Source organism: Anolis sagrei, chromosome 7, assembly GCF_037176765.1.
Source record: "Anolis sagrei isolate rAnoSag1 chromosome 7, rAnoSag1.mat, whole genome shotgun sequence".
Classification (NCBI taxonomy): domain Eukaryota; kingdom Metazoa; phylum Chordata; class Lepidosauria; order Squamata; family Dactyloidae; genus Anolis; species Anolis sagrei.
Genome location: NC_090027.1, coordinates 27177716 through 27198574, shown reverse-complemented (window position 1 = coordinate 27198574; position 20859 = coordinate 27177716).

Below are 20859 nucleotides of genomic sequence, written 5' to 3'. Positions count from 1 at the left end.
GGGTAGACAAGTGGACAAATGTCAGCATGCTGGAAGAAGCAAATACATTGAAGCGATGGTCCTCCACCATCAACTCCGCTGGACCGGCCACATTGTCCGGATGCCTGACCACCGTCTCCCAACGCAGTTGCTCTACTCTGAACTCAAGAATGGAAAACGGAATGTTGTTGGGCAGGAAAAGAGATTTAAAAATGGGCTCAAAGCCAACCTTAAAAACTCTGGAATAGACACTGGAGACTGGGAAGCCCTGGCTCTTGAGCGCTCCAGCTGGAGGTCAGCTGCGACCAACAGTTCTGTAAAATTTAAAGAGGCACAAATGGAGGGCAAAAGAGAAAAATGTGCCAAGAGGAAGGCACATCAAGCCAACCCTGACCGGGACCGCCTTCTACCTGGAAACCAATACCCTCACTGCGGGAGAAAATGCAGATCAATAATAGGGCTCTACAGTTACCTACGGACCCACCGCCAGTACACTGATCCTGGAAGACTATCCTACTCGGATAACAAGGGATTGCCTACGTAAGTACCGGTTGTGTTCATATATTTACTGTAACCTAAATATAACTCCATGAAACATATAGAATAGGAACTTGGTAAGTAAATGCTTCGGTAAATTTTATTTATTCAATGGGCCTATTCTAGTAGGGATCAACAACTTGGCCGTAAATTACACAGCTAATAGGATTTACTGATACAAAATTCAGTCATTGACTAAACAGGTTTGCTCTGGTTGAAACCTTAAACAACTGGAATCCAGCTAATCAGCATGTCTAACAGTAGAGATGAAAATCACATGGCCATCTTGTTTTTATATGATGGATGTTACCAGAATTTTTCACAATTAGCTATGGGTGCTAATAATTCTGGGACTTGGAATTCAACAACACCTGGAGTGCCACATGGTTTGAATCCTTGTTTACACATTGGCCAAGATCTTACATCTATACACAGAATGTACAACACATTTTACACTCCTTCTCCATGTGGGAAACAACTTCTTTGTAATGGATTGTATCTCCAAAGCCATTTAGTAGGTGTGAGATGAGAAGGGCAAATGTTTTTTTTTTTCTGAATCTCCAAATTTAGGAGAAAACAGCACTTGTTGACCTTCTGGAAATATGTTGGAGATCTCCTCTTCTCTCCAGCTGCAGACAGATGCCGCCCTGATACCCCATGCTCTTCCCTGGTCATTACATGCATGACAGGGGGTTGGACTGGATGGCCTTTGTGGTCCCTTCCAACTCTATGATTTTATGACTCCTTCTTTCCTGCACCACTAAATGTCCAAAGGAACATGTGCTTGCCTTTCCAAGAAGATTTCTGGTAGGCAATAGGAAACACTGCAAAAGGGGGTACTGGAAACCCACATGTGTGTTAATATAAAAAGACAGATGCATGAATAGGCCTAGGTTACACCTACAGATGCTACCAACAGGTTCTATGTATGACAGTGTACAAAGGAAAGGATCAATTATCTTTATGTAGGGAGGCTTCCACCATTAATCAACTATCACCCTCCCAAAATGGACAGCAGAAGGAAATGAGAAAAGGGATATGTGCATGAGCACATATAGTTCCATATATGCATGAGATTGGTTACATGCCTCTGATAGGCAAACATTTTATGTTAGTGTCCAAGGATTTGTTCAAAAGACTTATCATTAGTGGAATAGGGAATAATGGTTAATGGAGTAGAGAGCCATGATCAGTCAGCCCATTGACCATGTGTCAGCCATCTTGATTTACTGCTCACCTCCCCGTTGCATTCCACAATCTACAAATCTTTGGATTATTGCAATTTCCAGAATTTCTCAGCCAGCATGGCCAAATAGCATTTGTGGAAATTGTAGTCTGAGATGTGGCTACCCAAGTCTGCTTTCTTTAAATATCTGTCCATAGTTTTGTAACGCTTGAGTTCTATTTTGATAGGGGCAGCAACAAGTCAGAACTGGGGGCTTCCACATTGCACAGTTATATAAATTTGATTCTCCTTTTTTGTGCTATTGAATGGAATCTTGGGATTTATACTTCAGTGATGTGCAGAGAATTTTCTTCTGCACTTCTGCAAGAGAGGGTACTAAAACTTTCTGGTACGGAAATTTAAGTCCTTCGGCAAGCTACAATTATTTATTTATTTATTTATTTATTTAGAACTTTTATATACCGGTCTTCTCGACCTCCGGAGAGGGACTCAGGCCGGTTTACAACAAAGATTCATAAACAATAGTTTAAAACATCACACTCCATAATACACTAATACATAAAATACATTAAAAAGCAATCATATAATTACATAAGGCCAAGTTGGCCAAATGAAATCACAATTCATCACCATCCGTCCCTGTGGTCAAGAGTTATTGACTCACTCATCAAATGCAAGATTCCAGAGCCAAGTTTTCACCCACTTTCTAAAAGTTAGGAGAGAAGGGGCAGTTCTAATCTCCAGTGGGAGAGAGTTCCAGAGCCGAGGGGCCACCACCGAGAGGGCCCTGTCCCTCGTCCCCACCGGACGCAGTTGTGAAGGTGGTGGGACCAAGAGCAGGGCCCCTCCAGAAGATCTTAACAACTTTGATGGTTCATAGGGGAGAATCCGTTCGGACAGATAAACTGGGCCAGAGTCGTTTAGGGATTTATAGGTCAACACCAGCACTTTGAATTGTACTCGGAAGCTAATTGGCAGCCAGTGGAGCTGGCGCAACAGAGGAGTAGTATGCTCCCTGTACCCTGCTCCTGTTAGTAATCTGGCTGCCGCTCGTTGGACTAATTGCAGCTTCCGGGCAGTCTTCTGAGGCAACCCCACGTAGAGAGCGTTGCAGTAGTCTATACGGGATGTAACCAGAGCGTGGACCACGGTGGCCAAGTCAGACTTCCCAAGGTACAAATGTCTTACTTCTAAAAAAAACAGTCATCACAGTTAATGTGGTGCAATCATGCAATATGGGTACCCAGTCCTTTTCCAAAGAGATCCACACTGTATATGTTACAAATTGTTGGAGAAATGTTTTTTAGTCTCAAGTTATTTATTTCATTTTCATTAAGGTCAACACATACCAAAGTGTTGTTTGGAAATGCCACAGGGCAGAGATGACTTGATGTGTTATTTCTATTACAGAGTTTTTTTAAGGTCTTTTTTTCCCCCAAGTACAGTTTTGTTTCGCATATAAATCGGATTCTTAAAAAATGGAAGCGTAAAAGGCCTGCACAACTTGCTTGCTTCTGGTATTTTGATCCTGATCTTGAGGATATTATTTTCTCTTAAATGGTACACATCAATGAAAGTTTAAAAACAACAGGCTTTGCCATTAGGTTTATAATACAAGGACATGGGAATGGAAAAAAAAGGAAGGAGATGAGCTCCTCAAGTTTGTAATAAAATAGTGGGCTACAGATGGTCATTTAAATCCACTCTAGAACAGGCTGACCTTCACTTTCAGATGTCCTTACTTGGACATCAATTATTCCTTGCTCCTTTGAAAGATAGATGGGGCTCCAGTATGCTGCCTTCTTCCATCTCGGTCTCAGGATGATGAGCAGCTGGAGGTGACTGTTCCACAATGGAAGTTATAACTTTAAAGAAGTTATCTGCCTTTTGCTTAGGAACAGCAAGTGCTGGAGAACATAGGTCAGGCTGAGCAGTCACAAGAAAACCAGAACAAGAAGAAATATACTAATAAGCTCTAAGACAGTTCATAGTCACTCATAGAAAACTAACCATTATGAAGAACAAAGCCAAGGAAAGTTGGTATAGGTGCAAACTAATTGCTACTTTTGAGCAAAACAAATCATTTCAAGTTCAGATCTGTGTAACTTCTTTGTCCATTTAGTATTTGTGCTGTCACACGCTGGGTCTGTACCTAAGACTGTAGACAGGACATAAATTCTGTGTGCCCAACGGGACGCCGGGGCTGCCTCAGATTAAAGGCCTTTGGATTTCCTTAAACAGAGTCTTTAGATTGCTTAAAGGTTCGACAAAGTTCTTTATTATTGAAATCAAACAGGTACTTCAAGGCTTTCTTAATAGTCTATTGGCTCTCTCAATCTTGTCCACAGGGAACAGGCACTATCTTCATAACTGTATTTTAACTAATGGGGAAATCCTTAACCTCTAATCTGGGCAGTCTGTCTTTGCCTCTGTTGGCATGGAGCCCCTACACCCGGTACCAACTGCTTCTGGCTTCCGCGAGAGACCCTTACCAAGCAGAGCTTTGTAGACTTCCAGGGGAAAGGAAGGAGTTCAGGTATCAGTGATGGCTGGCTGAAGTGCTGTGGGACCGGATTCCCTCAGCAAAGGAGTTGTAAGGCTGTAAAATCTTCAGCAAAAGAGCTGTGCTGATTCTGCATCTCTCTGGCCAAGCTATGGGGCTATATATCCCCGGCCAAGCTGTATATCCCTGGCCAAGCTATATATCCCCGGCCCAGCTGTAGAAGATGAAGCTTTCTACAGGAGCTCTTGGTTTTATGTCCTGTATGAAAGGCTTCTCTGTGTGGACTGACCCAAAATGGCTCCTATTCCCTCCAAAACCCAAAAAGGGGGAGGAACCAGGGAACCTAACGATAATTGACAGGTCATAGATCCAATAAATGCAAAGTAAGGAAAGCCATCTAACTGCAAAGGCATAGAACTTTAAAATACATGCAGCAATTAAAAAAATAGCAATATAAGCTGGAGCCCCTGGTGCGGCTGTACCAGAACAGTATTTGCATCAAAAACACTTGGTCAGGTATTTTGCAATATTCTTTCTACATCTAGAATTTATGTATGTACTTTAAAAAATCATGACTGTTAGTAATAGATGACATCATAATACAAGGAGCAAAGATGACTACAGACACTGACTGCAGCCAGAAGACGTTTCCGTCTTGGGAGGAGAGCAATGACCAGTCTCAATAAAATAGTGAAGAGTAGAGACATCACACTGACAATGAAGATCCACATAGTAAAAGCAATGGTATTCCCTATAGTAACCTATGGATGTGAGCAGGCCTGTAGCGAGGGGGTGGTTTTAGGGGTTCAACCCCCCCCCCCGAAATGTTTCAGATTTTTTTAAAAAACCTGGTTTACTCATGAATTTTAACTGGTTAACCAAATCCCCATGCTAAGTCTATGAGAAGCAAAAAATTAAGAGTCCCTCCAGAACTGTAAGCACTATCTCAAGCAACTATTGACAATTTATTCACACTGTCATTACTTGCAGCAATAGCCGATGTAGTGAAGCAACCAAGTTGAGGGGGTGTGTGTTGAATGCTCTTATTAAGGAGGCCAGACTTGGTGGAGGTGGTTGACAGGGGTGGAGTTGCAGGCTATGGAAGGCTGCTCTGCCCTCTGCTGTGCTCTTTGCTTCAGCGTGAGCTAGGAGGCAGGTTTCAACCCCCCCCCCCCCAAATTCAACCCTCCCTGAAATTTTCACCCCCCCCCCGAAATTTTCAACCCCCCCCCCAAATTGTTAACCCTCCCCAAAAAATTTTTCTGGCTACGGCCCTGGATGTGAGAGCTGGACAATAAGGAAGGCTGAGCGAAGGAAGATAGGCGCTTTTGAACTGTGGTGTTGGAGGAAAATTCTGAGAGTGCCTTGGACTGCAAGAAGATCAAACCAGTCCATACTTCAGGAAATAATGCCCAGCTGCTCACTGGAGGGAGGGATATTAGAGGCAAAGATGAAGTAGTTTGGCCACATAATGAGAAGACAGGAAAGCTTAGAGAAGACAATAGAAGGAAAAAGGAAGAGGGACTGTGGCACAGCTGGCTATGAGTCAGCTATATTAAGATCACTACTGACCGAATGGTCATGAGTTCAAAGCCAGTCCGGGTCCGAGTGAGCTTCCAATCAATTTGTGTTGCTTGTTGTCAACCTTTGCAGCCCAAAAGACAGTTGCATTTGTTAAGTAGGAAATTTAGGTACCACTTATGTGGGGAGACTAATTTAACTAATTTACAAGGCCATAAAAATCTCCAGCAAGCATGTGGAGAATGAGGAAGTACTTCATCAGTGTTGTGGATGGATGGTAAAGCAACAGCTCCCCTGGTGGCCAGCATCTTCTCCCACAGTGAAGGCATTGGTTTCCAGGTGGAAGGCGGTTCCGGTTGGGGTTGGCTTGACGTGCCTTCCTTCTGGCACATTTCTCTCTTTCACCCTCCACTCGTGCCTCCTCGAATTCTGCAGCACTGCTGGTCACAGCTGACCTCCAGCTGGAGCGCTCAAGGGCCAGGGCTTCCCAGTTCTGAGTGTCTATGCCAGAGCTTTTAAGGTTGGCTTTGAGCCCATCTTTAAATCTCTTTTCCTGTCCACCAATGTTCCGTTTTCCATTCTTAAGTTTAGAGTAGAGCAACTGCTTTGGGAGACGGTGGTCAGGCATCCGGACAACATGGCCGGCTCAGCGGAGTTGATGGCAGAGGACCATCACTTCAGTGCTGGTGGTCTTTGCTTCTTCCAGCATGCTGACGTTTGTCCGCTTGTCTTCCCAAGAGATTTGCAGGATTTTCCGGAGGCAGCGCTGATGGAATCATTCCAAGATTTGCATGTGACGTCTGTAGACAGTTCACGTTTCGCAGGCATAGAGCAGGGTTGGGAGGACAATAGCTTTATAGACAAGCACCTTGGTATACCTACGGATGTCCTGGTCCTCAAACACTCTCTGCTTCATTCGGGAAAATGCTGCACTCACAAAGCTCAGGCGGTGTTGTATTTCGGTGTCAATGTTGACTTTGGTGGAGAGGTGGCTGCTGTCTGTCTACTAGGCTTGGGTAACCACGGAAAAATTTGGTTCTAAACTCGTTTTGTTTTTAGGGGGCCCTTGCGTTTCGTTTTTGTTAATAATTCCGAAATTTTCCTTTTAAAAATTTCGAAATATACAAAATTTCATATAATTACGAATCGATTCGTTAATGGCGGACGCGATTGCACAATATGCTAAAAAAACCTCCAAATGGGACAGGGGGAACTTCTGAAGCTTCCCTCTCCCTCTGTTGTTGACTGTTGGTGTGATAAATCAAACAACAACTATAAAACTTGCACCAGACATGCGAAAATAATTACGAAATAATTACAAAATAATTACGAAATAAATTGAAAAAAATGTTTCGAATCTAATTTACTCCTCACACTATTCCTGCATGGCTCCATATTGGATCGTAAGCTAATTTAAATATGAATTAATAACGAATTACAAAATTAACGAACGAAACCGCCCAAGCCTACTGTCTACATATGTTGTGTGTCTATGGCATTGAATGTTTGCCATGTATATGTACATTGTAATCCACCCTGAGTCCCCTGTGGGGTGAGAAGGGAGGAATATAAATACTGTAAATAAATAAATAAATTAAAGAGGGGCCGACCAAGTTCAAGATGAATGGATGTTATCCTTGAAGTGACTGGCTTGACCTAGAAGGAACTGGGGTGGTCACGTCTGACAGGGAGCTCTGGCGTGGGCTGGTCCATGAGATCATGAAGAGTCAGAAGCAACTGAATGAATAAACAACAAAACAATACAAGGAGGCAAGCAATGCTACAGTCCTTGAGTTTTCTTTCTTCTCTGTCTCTGTTAAAAGCACTGGGAACCTAATTTGAAAATAATGGTCCTTCTGTTGACAGCAGTCGAAAATATCAATAGCTCAAATTGGAGGGGGCACCCACAAGTTGTCTTCTAGAACAAATTGTCTAGTTAGAATATAGAATATTGTCTCTGTGCTCAGTGTTTATAAATGTATGTGTGAGGGAAGAGAGCATTTGTGGGGAACGTGAACTTTGGTTTTGTTGTTTGAGAACGCCAAATTGCAAGATAAGATGAAACCAGCTGCTGTCTTGAAAATTCTGTTTACTTGCTTTAACTTTCTAACAATAAAAAGTGTATTAAAAATTAAAAGTACAGAAGTTTGTAGGGGGAAAAAAACAACAGATGGAATCTATTGAGTATCCATGGTCATCCCATGTGCTTTTCTAACAAAGATGAAAGTAAATGGAACATACATTTTATACAGATTACTTTCAGTAATAAGTTTACTGGTGTGAGTTTATGCATGCAGAAGTGGCCAGTGAATCTGTTATCATGGGAGGAAGCAAATCCATTCTTTTGATTTATAGCTGCTCCGTTGCAATTGCTGTCAGGTATAGGGGAGATAACCCAGTATCCAATTTTATTCATTTATACATTTATTTAATTGTACACAGCTAACAATGTGTTTAAAAAAACACAGATTAAAACTATGCAAAATCTATGTATATAATAAAAGTCAGTGTTTGTATGCGGAGGAAGGACAGTGTATATGGCAGCCTTCTGATTGGCTCCCACTTTCACAGACCACTGTAACCAGCATGAGTGACAGACCTGGATCAAACTTGGCAAAAATAATCCCATGACCCCCTTTACATCCTGGTGAGGTTTGGGGAGGATGGACAAAGGTTGATGGGATTTGTAATACTTTCAAAACCATCGGATCCCACAGACCACTTTGGCCTCCAACAAAGACTGATAAAGAGCAAACTTGGCACACAGAGCCCCTATGCCCCCCCCCTCCTACTGCAGTTTGGAGGAGGGCAGACCATGGATGATGGGACTTGAAGTACCTCCACTCATTTCCCGGGACCGCTGCAACCCTCATCCAATGACCGATCAAGACCAAACTTGGCACACATAACCCCCATGACCCCCTTTATGTCCTGGTGAGGTTTGGGGAGGACGGACAATGGATGATGGGATTTGTAGTACTTTCCCACCCTTCGGTTCCCACAGACTACTGCAGCCCCCAACAAAGACGAATAAAGACCAAACTTGGCACACAGAGCCCCCATGACCCACTCTATTTATTTATTTAAACATTTTCTATACCGATCTTCTCACCTACAAGAGGGACTCAGATCCGGTTCACAACATGTGTTCATATACAAAAATACAAACCACACAATGCATCATCATTACACAATTAAAAACATATTACAATACAACATCGTCATCATCACAATCACATAGCCATGTTGTCAAAGCATTCCTGGTCATAATTCACAGTTATTCATTCTCCTTCCATATGGACCAAAGTTGACTCAGTTGTCAAAGGCCGCATTCCATAGCCAAGTCTTTGTTAGCTTCCTGAACGTCAGGAGGGAGGGGGCAGTTCTAATCTCCTGTGGGAGGGAGTTCCAAAGCCGGGGAGCCACCATCGAGAAGGCCCTGTCTCTCGTCCCCACCAACCGCGATTGTGACAGTGGTGGGATCGAGAGCAGCCCCCCCCCCCCCCCGAAGATCTTAAAGACCTCGATGGTTCATAGGGGAGAATCTGTTCGGACAGGTAAACAGGGCCAGAGTCGTTTAGGGCTTTGTAGGTCAAAACCAGCACTCTACATTCTGGTGTGGTTTGGAGGAGGATGGACCATGGATGATGGGACTTGAAGTACCTTCACTCACTTCCCGAGACTGCTGCGATCCTTATCCAATGACTGATCAAGACCAGATTTGGCACACAGAGCCCCATCACCCACTCTACATCCTGGTGCTGTTTGGAGGCAGATGAACTATGGACGATGGGACTTGCAGTACCTTCACTAACTTCCTGAGAGTACTGCGAGCCACATAAATGACTGATAAAGACCAACCTTGGCACACAATGCCTTTCTGAAATTACCCGGGCAGCGCCGGATCCCCAAGCTAGTAATTAATAAAAGAAAAAGGATATAGGTTGTTTAAGAAACAATGAAGCAATATATAACATTATAAATTCATTACATGATCATACATACTGTACTTGTGTATGTATGTGCCTTTGAGATGCCTGTTCACTTATGGCAACCTCATATAGATGTGTGTGTGTGTGTATAATGAATATGTATCTTGTTGACTTATAATGTACCCATGAATTTCATAGGTATTTCTTAGGCAAGGTATAATCAGAGGTTGTTTTGCAAGAACTTTCCTCTGAAATATAAGGTAAAGGTAAAGGTTTCCCCTGACATTAAGTCCAGTCATGTCCGACTGTGGGGGGTGGTGCTCATCTCCATTTCTAAGCCAAAGAGACAGCGTTGTTCGTAGACACCTCCAAGGTTCGTAGTTTCAGCTGGTGGGGACGGGAGACAGGGCCTTCTCAGCAGTGGCCCCTCAGCTGTGGAATGCCCTCCCCAGGGACATTAGATCAGCCCCCACCCTCTTATCATTTCGTAAAAGAGTCAAAACCTGGCTATTTGAGCAAGCTTTCCCAAATGCAGTGTAGCAGACAAATCTGATCTTGGAATGGCTGAACGCGACTGGATAATGATTTTGGTAATGAAATGTGGAGGATTTATGTTTTTATTATGTTTTTACTGGTGTTATTATTTAGTGAATTTTTTAAATCTATGTCTAAATGTTTTAACATAGACTTTATATTATTATGGGCATCATATTATGCTGTCCTATAAACCGCCATGAGTTGCCCCTGGGCTGAGAATGGCGGTATAGAAATATAGTAAATAAATAAATAAATAAATAAATAAATAAGGTCATGTGCAGCAACTGCATGGAGCAACATTACCTTCTGGCCAAGGAAATATAGACTGACTGGTATTCATTGATGGTTTCTTATTCAAGCACTGACCAGTCTGACACTCCTTAGTTTCCAAGATTAAATGGAATCTGATGCCTTTAGTGTTGTTAATCCAAAAGTTTAGGGTCAGGAGCACCTCTGTCTTGTCTGGATTAAGTTTCAATTTTTTTTGCCCTCATCCAGTCCATTACTGATGACAGGCACTGGTTTAGGATCAGGGCAGCTTCCTTGGCTTTAGGTGGAAAGGAATAGCAAAGTTGGGTGTTATCCGCATATAGGTGGCACTGTACTCCTTGGATGATGTCTCCCAGTGGTTTCATGTATATTTTAAACAGCATGGGGGACCAAAAAACCCCGAGGAACCCCACAGGTCAACAACCAGGTATTCGAATAGGAGTCCACTAGCACCACCTTCTGGGTACAGCCCTCCAGGAAGGACCGGAGCCACTGTAGGACCGTGCCTCCCAGTCCTATCCCAGCGAGATGGTCCAGAAGGATACCATGGTCAATGGCATTGACAATGGCCAATAATTGTCTATTATAGAGGGATTCAGGGATGACTTTTTAAATATAGGTTTCATAACTGCCTCCTTTAGACAAGCTGGAACTTTGTTTGTTCCAAGGAGGCACTGACCACAACCTTCACCTACTCTTCCAGTCCCCCTCTGGTCTGTTTGATCAGCCAGGAAGGGAACAGATCTAGAATACATGTGGTAGCTCTCACCTCTCCAAGGATCCTGTCCACATCCACAAGTTGCACAAATTAAGGAAAATACGTATACAAACTTAAAAAAAAAAAGCTCAGCGACTCACAACATTAAAACTTCACCCTATTCAGTTTTTAAAGCCTGATTAAATAGAATGCTTTTTCTTGTTGCCTGAAATAAAGCAAGGACGGGGCCATCCTTGCCTCCCCAGGGAAGGGGTTGGAATATCTAAGAGCTGCTCTCTCCTTTGTTCTGATCAAACAAGCTGAGGAAGGTGGTTTCGAATGTTTGAAAGAATGCTGTTGGAAAAGATTTGGAAAGATTAGCCGTTTATAAGAAATGTTGCCCAGGGGATGCCCAACTGTATTTACTCAGTCTTCAAGGAGGCTATTTCCGTGTCCCCCGGGAAGGTGTTGCGACAGAGAGAAGGCCACCTCCAAGTGACTGTAGAGCTCTAAGTAGTTCATAGAGCTCTAAGTAGCTTCATCCAAGCCATATAGGGCCTTGCAGATTCATACCAACATCTTGTGTGGAGTGACATCTCCAACTCATCCCTTGTTTGGTATCAACCAGCACGTCAATGACTTAAATCAAGAAATAGTTTTCTAAGATCTACAGAGACACTCGCTGGAACACCCCAGCAAGCGAGAGTCCAAAAGTGGCAGGCTCAAACCCAGAACCTCAATCAATGGCTGATTCCAAATGAGAGACTCCCCCCTGGGCACACAGAAAACTGGGCGACTTGGAAGGCCTGAACAGGCTGCGCTCTGGCACCATGAGATGCAGAGCCAACCTCAAGAAATGGGGCTACAAAGTGGAATCCACAACATGTGAGTGCTACATGCACAATGGAGGACCTCCTTGTGGCAACACCACTCCAAGTGGCCAGCTACTGGTCAAAGGACATTTAATCAACTACCAAGCTTGCAAATTCTGTGTTTTGTCTGTTTGTTTGTTTTTGTTTAAAATGTAATACAAATGTCTGGTTGCTGATGACACAATAAATTAATGCCAACATTTTCTATTTTTCTTTTTAAAAAAGAACTTGACCAGCAGCCATGCTGCAGTCTTGTGACATCTGAAATTTCTGGACAGAATTCAAAGGGAGTCCCATGTACATCTGTGTGACTTCAAGTTGTTTCTGAGTTACGGGAAGCTTAAGATAAACCCAGAGGACTTTGCATTTGTCCTCCTCTCTATCCTGCTGCTTTATGAAGGCATCTCCCAACACTTAACTGAGCACTGCTACAAAAATCTTGAACTGGAAGACCTTGAAGGCCCAATGGCACTCTTACAATTTCTCTTAAGAAGGGGAGAAATAGGACATATGAATTGTGGTGAGTCTTGATGAAGTCTTGATATTTCCCACTTCATTGTGCTTCTGTTGGGTGGGTAAGTGTGTTTTATTTGGACTTAATTAGGTGGCAGAAGTGGGTGGAGAAAATATGTTCAGACAGGAAAACAGAGGGTGAAGACAGAGAAAGAGACTGGGGATAAATGATTTTTAAAAGAGATAGTACAATGACAGAATGTGGGAAGCTGAGGGCACGATGGTATGGATGTGTACTAACAAGGGGTGGGTGGATTTCTAAGTACACTTAAAAGCATGTGTGTTGTTTTGGCCCTGCCTATCCCATCTTCTGAGGGCTTCAACTGATTACAGAAATGCCTTGGAAGATTATATATCAAGTAATTTAGCCCCAGAGATGAAGAGTAGTTCTCTGTTGGGTTAAACACTCGGTGAGCAGTAACTGAAGGTTCATATCACAGAGATGAATGTTAGCAGCTGCTAATGGTGGTGCATCAAGATTACTTTAACATCTTTGTACAGGTGTAAATCCTCAATTATTCCATCCTCACTTGCAAGGATGAATAATTGCTGTATTTTAATCCTTGCTGTAGGAGAAAACAAATATTCCTCCACAGTATTCTGCCAATATTCAGTTGCCAAGGAAGTATTTTTCCAAGGGGTTTGGCCCAAAATAGAGTTTTCTTTGCAGAAAAAACTTGTACTTTCTGTGCCGAAAGCAGTATTTTCTGCGCAGGAAAACCTATTTTCTGTGAATGAATATATAACTGATTTTCTCTCTGTGTGTGTGTGTGTGTGTGTATTCTTCCATACTCAACATTTCAGATTTAAACCAGGACATATGTGGCCAAACAACAACGAAATGTATATAAGAGAAAGAACAGACAGACTTGGAGACACTCCAGCCATTTGTTTTTTTTGCTTGAATCTACTGGGAAGAGCACGATTATGCCCTTCTTCTTCTCATCCCCTGGTTCGATTAATTGAGCATAAGGTATTTTTGCACTTTGAATTCATTTTGCAGCAGTTGAAGTAAGGAACCCCTGATAGCACAATGGGTTAAACTCTGATGCCCGACAGGTCAGTGGTTCGAATCTGGGGAGAGTAGGATGAGCTCCAGCTCCCCATGTGGGCTCCAGCTCCCCATGTGGGGACATGAGAGAAGCTTCCCACAAGGATAGTAAAACAGTAAACATCTGGGTGTCCCCTGGGCAATGTTCTTGCACACAGTCAATTCTCTCACACCAGAAGCAACTTGCAGTTTCTCAAGTTGCTCCTGACACACAAAAAAAGGCAGTTGAAGTAATCTGAAGACAAAGAGGAAGAATGGGAGGAGAGAAAAACCATAACAGTGGAATGCCAGAGGATTAACTGGCACTGTCTCTGCTGAACTGGGACAGAAGAAGGAGAAGTTTTTCCTGATGGGATTTCTCAGCTATCAAGAAACCTGGAAAAAGACTTTTATCTTGCATTCTCAAACTACCTGTCTGAACGTATCTCCTGCCACTAACCATCATGAAGTTTAAGATCTTCAGGAGAGGCCCTGCTCTCGATCCCATCACTATCGCAAACATGGTTGATGGGGATGAGAGACAGGGCCTTCTCAGCAGTGGCCTCCTGTCTATGGAACGCCCTCTCTAGAGATATCAGATTGGCCACTTCCCTCTTGTCTTTTAGAAGGAAAATCAAGACCTGGTTATGGGACCAAACGTTGGATCAGTGAGCAGCAACTGGAAGAAGATCACACAACTTATGACAATGAATTGACTCGGACTGGTTTTTGCATTTCGATTGTAATGGATGTGTCTTAATTAATTGTTTTAATTGTTGTTTTATTTTTTAATATTTTGATTGTACTGTGGTTGTTTTTATGATGCTAGCATCGTATGATGCTTTTGTTAAGCCACCCTGAAGTCCTCCTTTGAGGGGAGAAGGGCGGGGTATAAATATAGGAAATAAATAAATAAATAAATTCCCACATAATAATAATAATAATAATAATAATAATAATAATAATAATAATGGGTTGTTGTAGGTTTTTCCGGGCTATATGGCCATGTTCTGGAGGCAATTTTGGCCATATAGCCCGGAAAAACCTACAACAACCGAGTGATTCCAGCCATGAAAGCCTTCAACAGTACAATAATAATAATAATAATAATAATAATAATAATAATAATAATACTTTATTTGCACCCCGCTACCATCTCCCCAAGGGACTCTGTGTGGCTTACATGAGGCCGACCCCAAATACAACAATACAAGCAATAATAACAACAATACAAGCAATTAAAATAAAAAAAACATAGACAATAAAATATGCAACAATTAACAATAAGACAACACACAATTAAAAACTGTGGGAAGGCCAAATGTAAAGTTAAAAATTGGAAATGATGCCGGGACATGGGTGAAAAGGTAAAAGTGGCGTTTGTGGAAAATGTACAAGCAGACCTAATATGTAAAGTGCTTTGGAGGACAAAGTGCTATGGGATCATTATTCTGGGAAGGCACACTGGAACAATCATGTCTTCAAACTCCTCCTAAAGACTGCCAGAGTTGGGGCCTGCCTGATGTCTTTAGGGAGGGAGTTCCAGAGTTGAGGGGCCACCACTGAAAAGGCCCTCTCTCTCATCCCCACCAATCGTGCCTGCGATGCAGGTGGGATCGAGAGCAGGGCCTCTCCAGATGATTGAAGAGATCGTGTGGGCTCGTATACAGAGATGCGGTCATGCAGGTAGGCGGGTCCCAAACCGTTCAGGGCTTTGTAGGTAAGAACCTGCACCTTGAATTGGGTCCGGAAAATGAATGGCAACCAGTGGAGCTCCTTGAACAGGAGGGTTGACCGCTCCCTGTAAGGAGCCCCAGTTAACAACCTATTATTCCTTCTGCTTTTTTCAGCCTGGTTTAATAGAAGAGTCAGTTTGGTCTTTTTCTGGACAAAGCAATCAGAGAAAATGACTGGGTTTGTGAATGACATGATTCCATTGAAAGTCTTCCACTGAAGGGCCAGTCTGAGACCCTCTCAAGGTCATTCATTTTCCTTGTTATTTAGACCTAGGCCATCAGAGGAAAAGGAACAGCATTTAACTCATTGCTGCCTCCCAGACAGAGAGATCTTTACTTTGATGTATGAAATAGCTGCCTTGTTACTGCTGGTCACTGCTGATGCCACAAGCTTTTCTTGTATTTCAAGTCTCAGAAAAACAGATTTCTCTGGGAGGAAAAAAAAAACTACTGTGAAGGAAGGGAATGGCATTTGATGGTCAAAGGACAATCCAGAAACTAATATATAACACGGAACAAAATGCTTGTCCTTCAAAATTAGAAGCCGACAAATCTTTTACTTTCTATGACATTTAGTTTTTTTTTTCAGGCATCAGCCTATTTTTGAACAGGTTCCATTTTCAAACAACTCTGCATCTTGTTGTTTTTTTTTTAAGAGTAAGCACTTGTATAGACTTTATGCATAACATTTTTTATCTGCAAAGTTGCATTTGTTTTTTCTTAATGTACACATCAGTTAAAAGTCCTTTTTCTCTCTAATACGGCTTTCCATTCCCTCCCATTCTTTGTGTCACAGTGGTCTCAGGTTGCAACATGGTTCCTACCAGTTGGCTGTTGCTTGCAGTGATGCCTCTTCTCTTTTTTCCCCTTGCCTTGTCATCACATCACCCCAGCCAATGTCACTACAGATGACTGTCAGTCTGTTCATAGAATCATAGAATCATAGAATCATAGAATCATAGAATCATAGAATCATAGAATCATAGAATCATAGAATCATAGAATCATAGAATCATAGAATCATAGAATCATAGAATCATAGAGTTGGAAGAGACCTCATTGGCCGTACAGTCCAACCCCATTCTGCCAAAGCACCCCTGACAGATGGCCATCCAGCCTCTGTTTAAAAGCTTCCAAAGAAGGAGCCTCCACCACACTCCGGGGCAGAGAGTTCCACTGCTGAACAGCTCTCACAGTCAGGAAGTTCTTCCTCATGTTCAGATGGAATCTCCTTTCTTGTAGTTTGAAGCCATTGTTTCGCGTCCTAGTCTCCAGGGAAGCAGAAAACAAGCTTGCTCCCTCCTCCCTGTGGCTTCCTCTCACATATTTATACATAACTATCATATCTCCTCTCAGCCTTCTCTGCTTCAGGCTAAACATGCCCAGCTCCTTAAGTCGCTCCTCATAGGGCTTGTTCTCCAGACCCTTGATCATTTTAGTCGCCCTCCTCTGGACACATTCCAGCTTGTCAATATCTCTCTTGAATTGTGGTGCCCAGAATTGGACACAATATTCCAGCTGATGAAGCCAACCTTATCTCATTTGCAAGCGCATTCCTCAGGTGGGGGCCATTGCCAAAAAGGCCCTGTCTCTCATCCCCGCCAAACAATGGCTTCGAACTACAAGAAAGGAGATTCCATCTGAACATGAGGAAGAATTTCCTGACTGTGAGAGCCGTTCAGCAGTGGAACTCTCTGCCCCGGAGTGTGGTGGAGGCTCCTTCTTTGGAAGCTTTTAAACAGAGGCTGGATGGCCATCTGTCAGGGGTGATTTGAATGCAATATTCCTGCTTCTTGGCAGGGGGTTGGACTGGATGGCCCATGAGCTCTCTTCCAACTCTTTGATTCTATGATTCTATGACTCTATGTCAGTATAGAAGGGGCCATGGGCTGGATCTACACTGCTCCATATCCCAGAATCTGATCCCATATTATCTGCTTTGAACTGGATTATATGAGTCTACATTGCCATATAATCCAGTTCAAAGCAGATCATATGAATTTTATATGGTAGTGTAGATGGCACCTTAGAATCATAGAGCTGGAAGAGACCTCAAGGGCTGTCCAGTCCAACCTCATTGCCATGCAGGACAAACACAATCAAAACACCCCTTACAGATGAACATCCAGCATCTGTTTAAAAGCCTCCAAAGAAGGAGCCTCCACCACACTGGAAGGAGATGGGTCCCACTGTAGAACAGTTCAAATGATCTCATCAGATGGGGAGGAATCAGCAGCATGCTCCACTTAAACTCCCCTTTAAGCATGGAGCCTGCCATTTCCCATTACACAATGCACTATTACTTCCAGTGAAGTGCTTAAAGGGGTGGCTAAGTGGAGCATGCTGCAGTGGTGGCTACATGGGATGCTTCCTGTGTTGACTTAGAACAATGGGGGGAAGCTGGACAATTGATCACTCTGCTAGTGGAAGAAGAAGATGAAGAAGAAGAAGAGAAGGAGGAGGAAGAGGAAGAGAAAGAGAAGAGGAAGAGAAGAAGAAGAAGAAGAAGAAGAAGAAGAAGAAGAAGAAGAAGAAGAAGAGTTTATTTTTCTACCCCGCCTCCATCTCCCCAAAGGGACTCAGGGCAGCTTACATGGAGCCAAGCCCAGGAAACATACAATTAAAAGCAGAACAATAACAAAATTCAATTTAAAAACATAAAAATAATAGACAAGCATCAAGCAACAAAAGAACTGGGTGGGGGGAAGGCCAAAAATTTGAGGTGATTAAAGAGTAGTTGGTTCAACAAGGTGGATGAAAATGTATAATAGCATAGGAAATATTAAAACAGAGCAATCTAACAGGATCAGAAATAATTCAGTATGACTTATAAAATCTGAATAGTAATGTAATATAGGAAATTCAGGTTGAATGATAATTAGGTTTCAATATCGGTTGTATGTCATGGGCACAATGAAACATCCATGTTTTTAATTCCTTATGGAATGTGGTTAGGGAGATCTCCCTAACTGATCTCCCTGGGGAGGGAGTTCCAGAGACAAGGGGCCACCACTGAGAATGCCCTTTCTCTCGTCCCCACCAATCGCGCCTGAGACCGGGGGGGCGGGAGCAAGAGAAGGGCATCCCCGGACGATCTTAAGGATCACGTGGCCTCACGTAAGCCAGGTTATGTGGAGTGTGGGGTGATAGGTTCCCCACACTGCCCAATAGCAGTCATCAGATTCATCATGATGTGTGGCAATTCCAGAAGCCCATGTGAAGAGATCCATACAGTCATTCATAATGTTCAAGTAGACTCTCCCTTCTTGTAATTTGAACCCATTGCTCCAAGTCATAGTCTCTTGGACACAGAAAACAAGCCTGCACTCTTTTCCGACATAACAAAGGAAGGGTGACATTCTATATTTCCCCTGTTCATTTTCCCCTTCTGGGTGCTTGTTGCCCCTTACTGGTTTTAACCCATTTGCGATTGTCAAAAGAGCACCTAAAGCGGAGAGAGAAACCTCCCTGCTTGCACCGCCAAAAAGCAAAGCTGTAAATTCTACTTCCATCCAGCAAAATCCAGGCATCCAATTAAAGCCATAATCCTATAAACCTGTCAGCAATCAAATGGGCTTCTAAAAATCAGAGAAGACAGGTAGCTTTAAATCAATACGTCTAGGTAACAACTTCCAGTCTGTCGGATGCTCTGACATAGCATCTTATCTTTTTGTTTTTTTCTTTGTGTGTCTCTTTCACACTTGAAATAGGAATAACAAAGCACTCCTCCTATATTTCTATTGTTGGAAGTTCTCCTTCTTATACCTGCCCTTCTCTTGTCCAAGTAAAAGTACACAAAGGCTGGGTTACCATCAGATATTCTGAAGAGAAGAGAGGCCAAAGATGCTTGTTTTAAATTCTAAAGTGTGACTAACCCATCCATCTTCTTTTTTTAAGTTATACCTGCTGTTTGCTGAAATGTTCATTTCACATTTGTATGAATCACAAACCTTGGTTTAGATATAGGGGAACAGATGGGTCTCCAGGGGCTTTTGAATGGCATCTCCTGGCAAATCTAGTCAGCATAGCCAATGTTTAGGCTAAGGGCATGCAACCTATTTGAAGGACCTTGATATTTTGTTGCTGCTTTAGGGAGGACAATTCTAAAATAATGACCCTTCAGAGGCTCTTTTCTGCCCAAAAGTGTATTTGGGTGATTTGCTTGAGGGCATGAGCCACATGGAACCTTTCCAAAAGCTGTATGCAGTAAAGCATTCCACCATTTCAACAGCAACAATAGAGTGTCATCCTAATTGAAAGATAAGCTGGCTAGAGCGTGTTAGAAATCGCAGGTCCACAGCTTGGGTGTCCTCCTGGATTCATCGCTAACGCTCGAAGCCCAGGTGTTGGCTGGGAGGGCCTTTGCACAATTAAGACTCGTGCGCCAGCTGAGACCGTACCTCATGAAGTCAGATCTGGCCAGGGTGGTCCATGCCTTAGTCACCCCCAGATTGGATTACTGTAATGCACTCTATGTGGGGCTGCCCTTGAAGACAGGCCGGAAATTTCAATTGGCACAATGGGTGGCAGCCAGGTTACTAACTGGAGAGACTTCCAGGGAGCAGTCAACCCCTCAGTTTAAGGAGCTCCATTGGCTGCCATTCATTTTTTGGTCCCAATTCAAGGTGCAGGTTCTTACCTACAAAGCCCTGAATGGCTTGGGACCCGCCTACCTGTGTGACCACATTTCTGTGTACGAACCCACACAATCTCTTCGATCACCTGGAGAGGCCCTGCTCTCACTCCCGCCCCCATTGCAGGCTCAATTGGTGGGGACGAGAGAGAGGGCCTTCTCTGTGGTGGCCCCCCGATTCTGGAACTCACTTCCTAAGGATATCAGGCAAGCCTCCACATTGGCAGTCTTTAGGAGGAGCCTGAAAACGTAGCTGTCCAGTGTGCCCTCCCAGAATAAGGAAATAATCCCCAGCAAAATGTCCTCAGAAGCATTTTAACTACTCATTGGGCTGCTCTCCCTTCATTTCTTTTAAAACTCTCCTATCGGATACATCCTACCTCTGTTCATGCCCAGCGTTTTGTTTTTTTTAAATTTAAACTATTACATTTGGCCCGGCCATAGGTTTTTTTAAATCCTTGTGTGTTACTGTTTATATGTGAGTTATATTAATTGTATTTTTTTGCTAATTGTTTTTTTTTATTTTATTGATGTGTTGTCAGGCTTGGCCTCATGTAAGCCGCTTCGAGTACCCTTGGGGAGATGATGGCGGGGTATAAATAAAGTTTTATTATTTATTATTATTAGAATGAGACATAAGGTACTTGTTGTGCCTGAACTGACCATAAGCCAGCTGAAGTTCCCTTATGCTGGCACTAACCCACTTTTGTCAGATGACCTCAGTGATCAGCCAGCTCAGTGATAAAATTGCACAAGGGCTAAGATCAGATGGCCAAAGAGCCAAGAGAGAGAGAGAGGTAGGGAAGGAGAAAGGAGAGAGCACGGGACAAACTATGTTACGCTATGTTCAAATCTTGCTCTGCACAGAGATACAGCTCCTATCCTGGCACAGATTGGGCTAAGTAATTTAAGG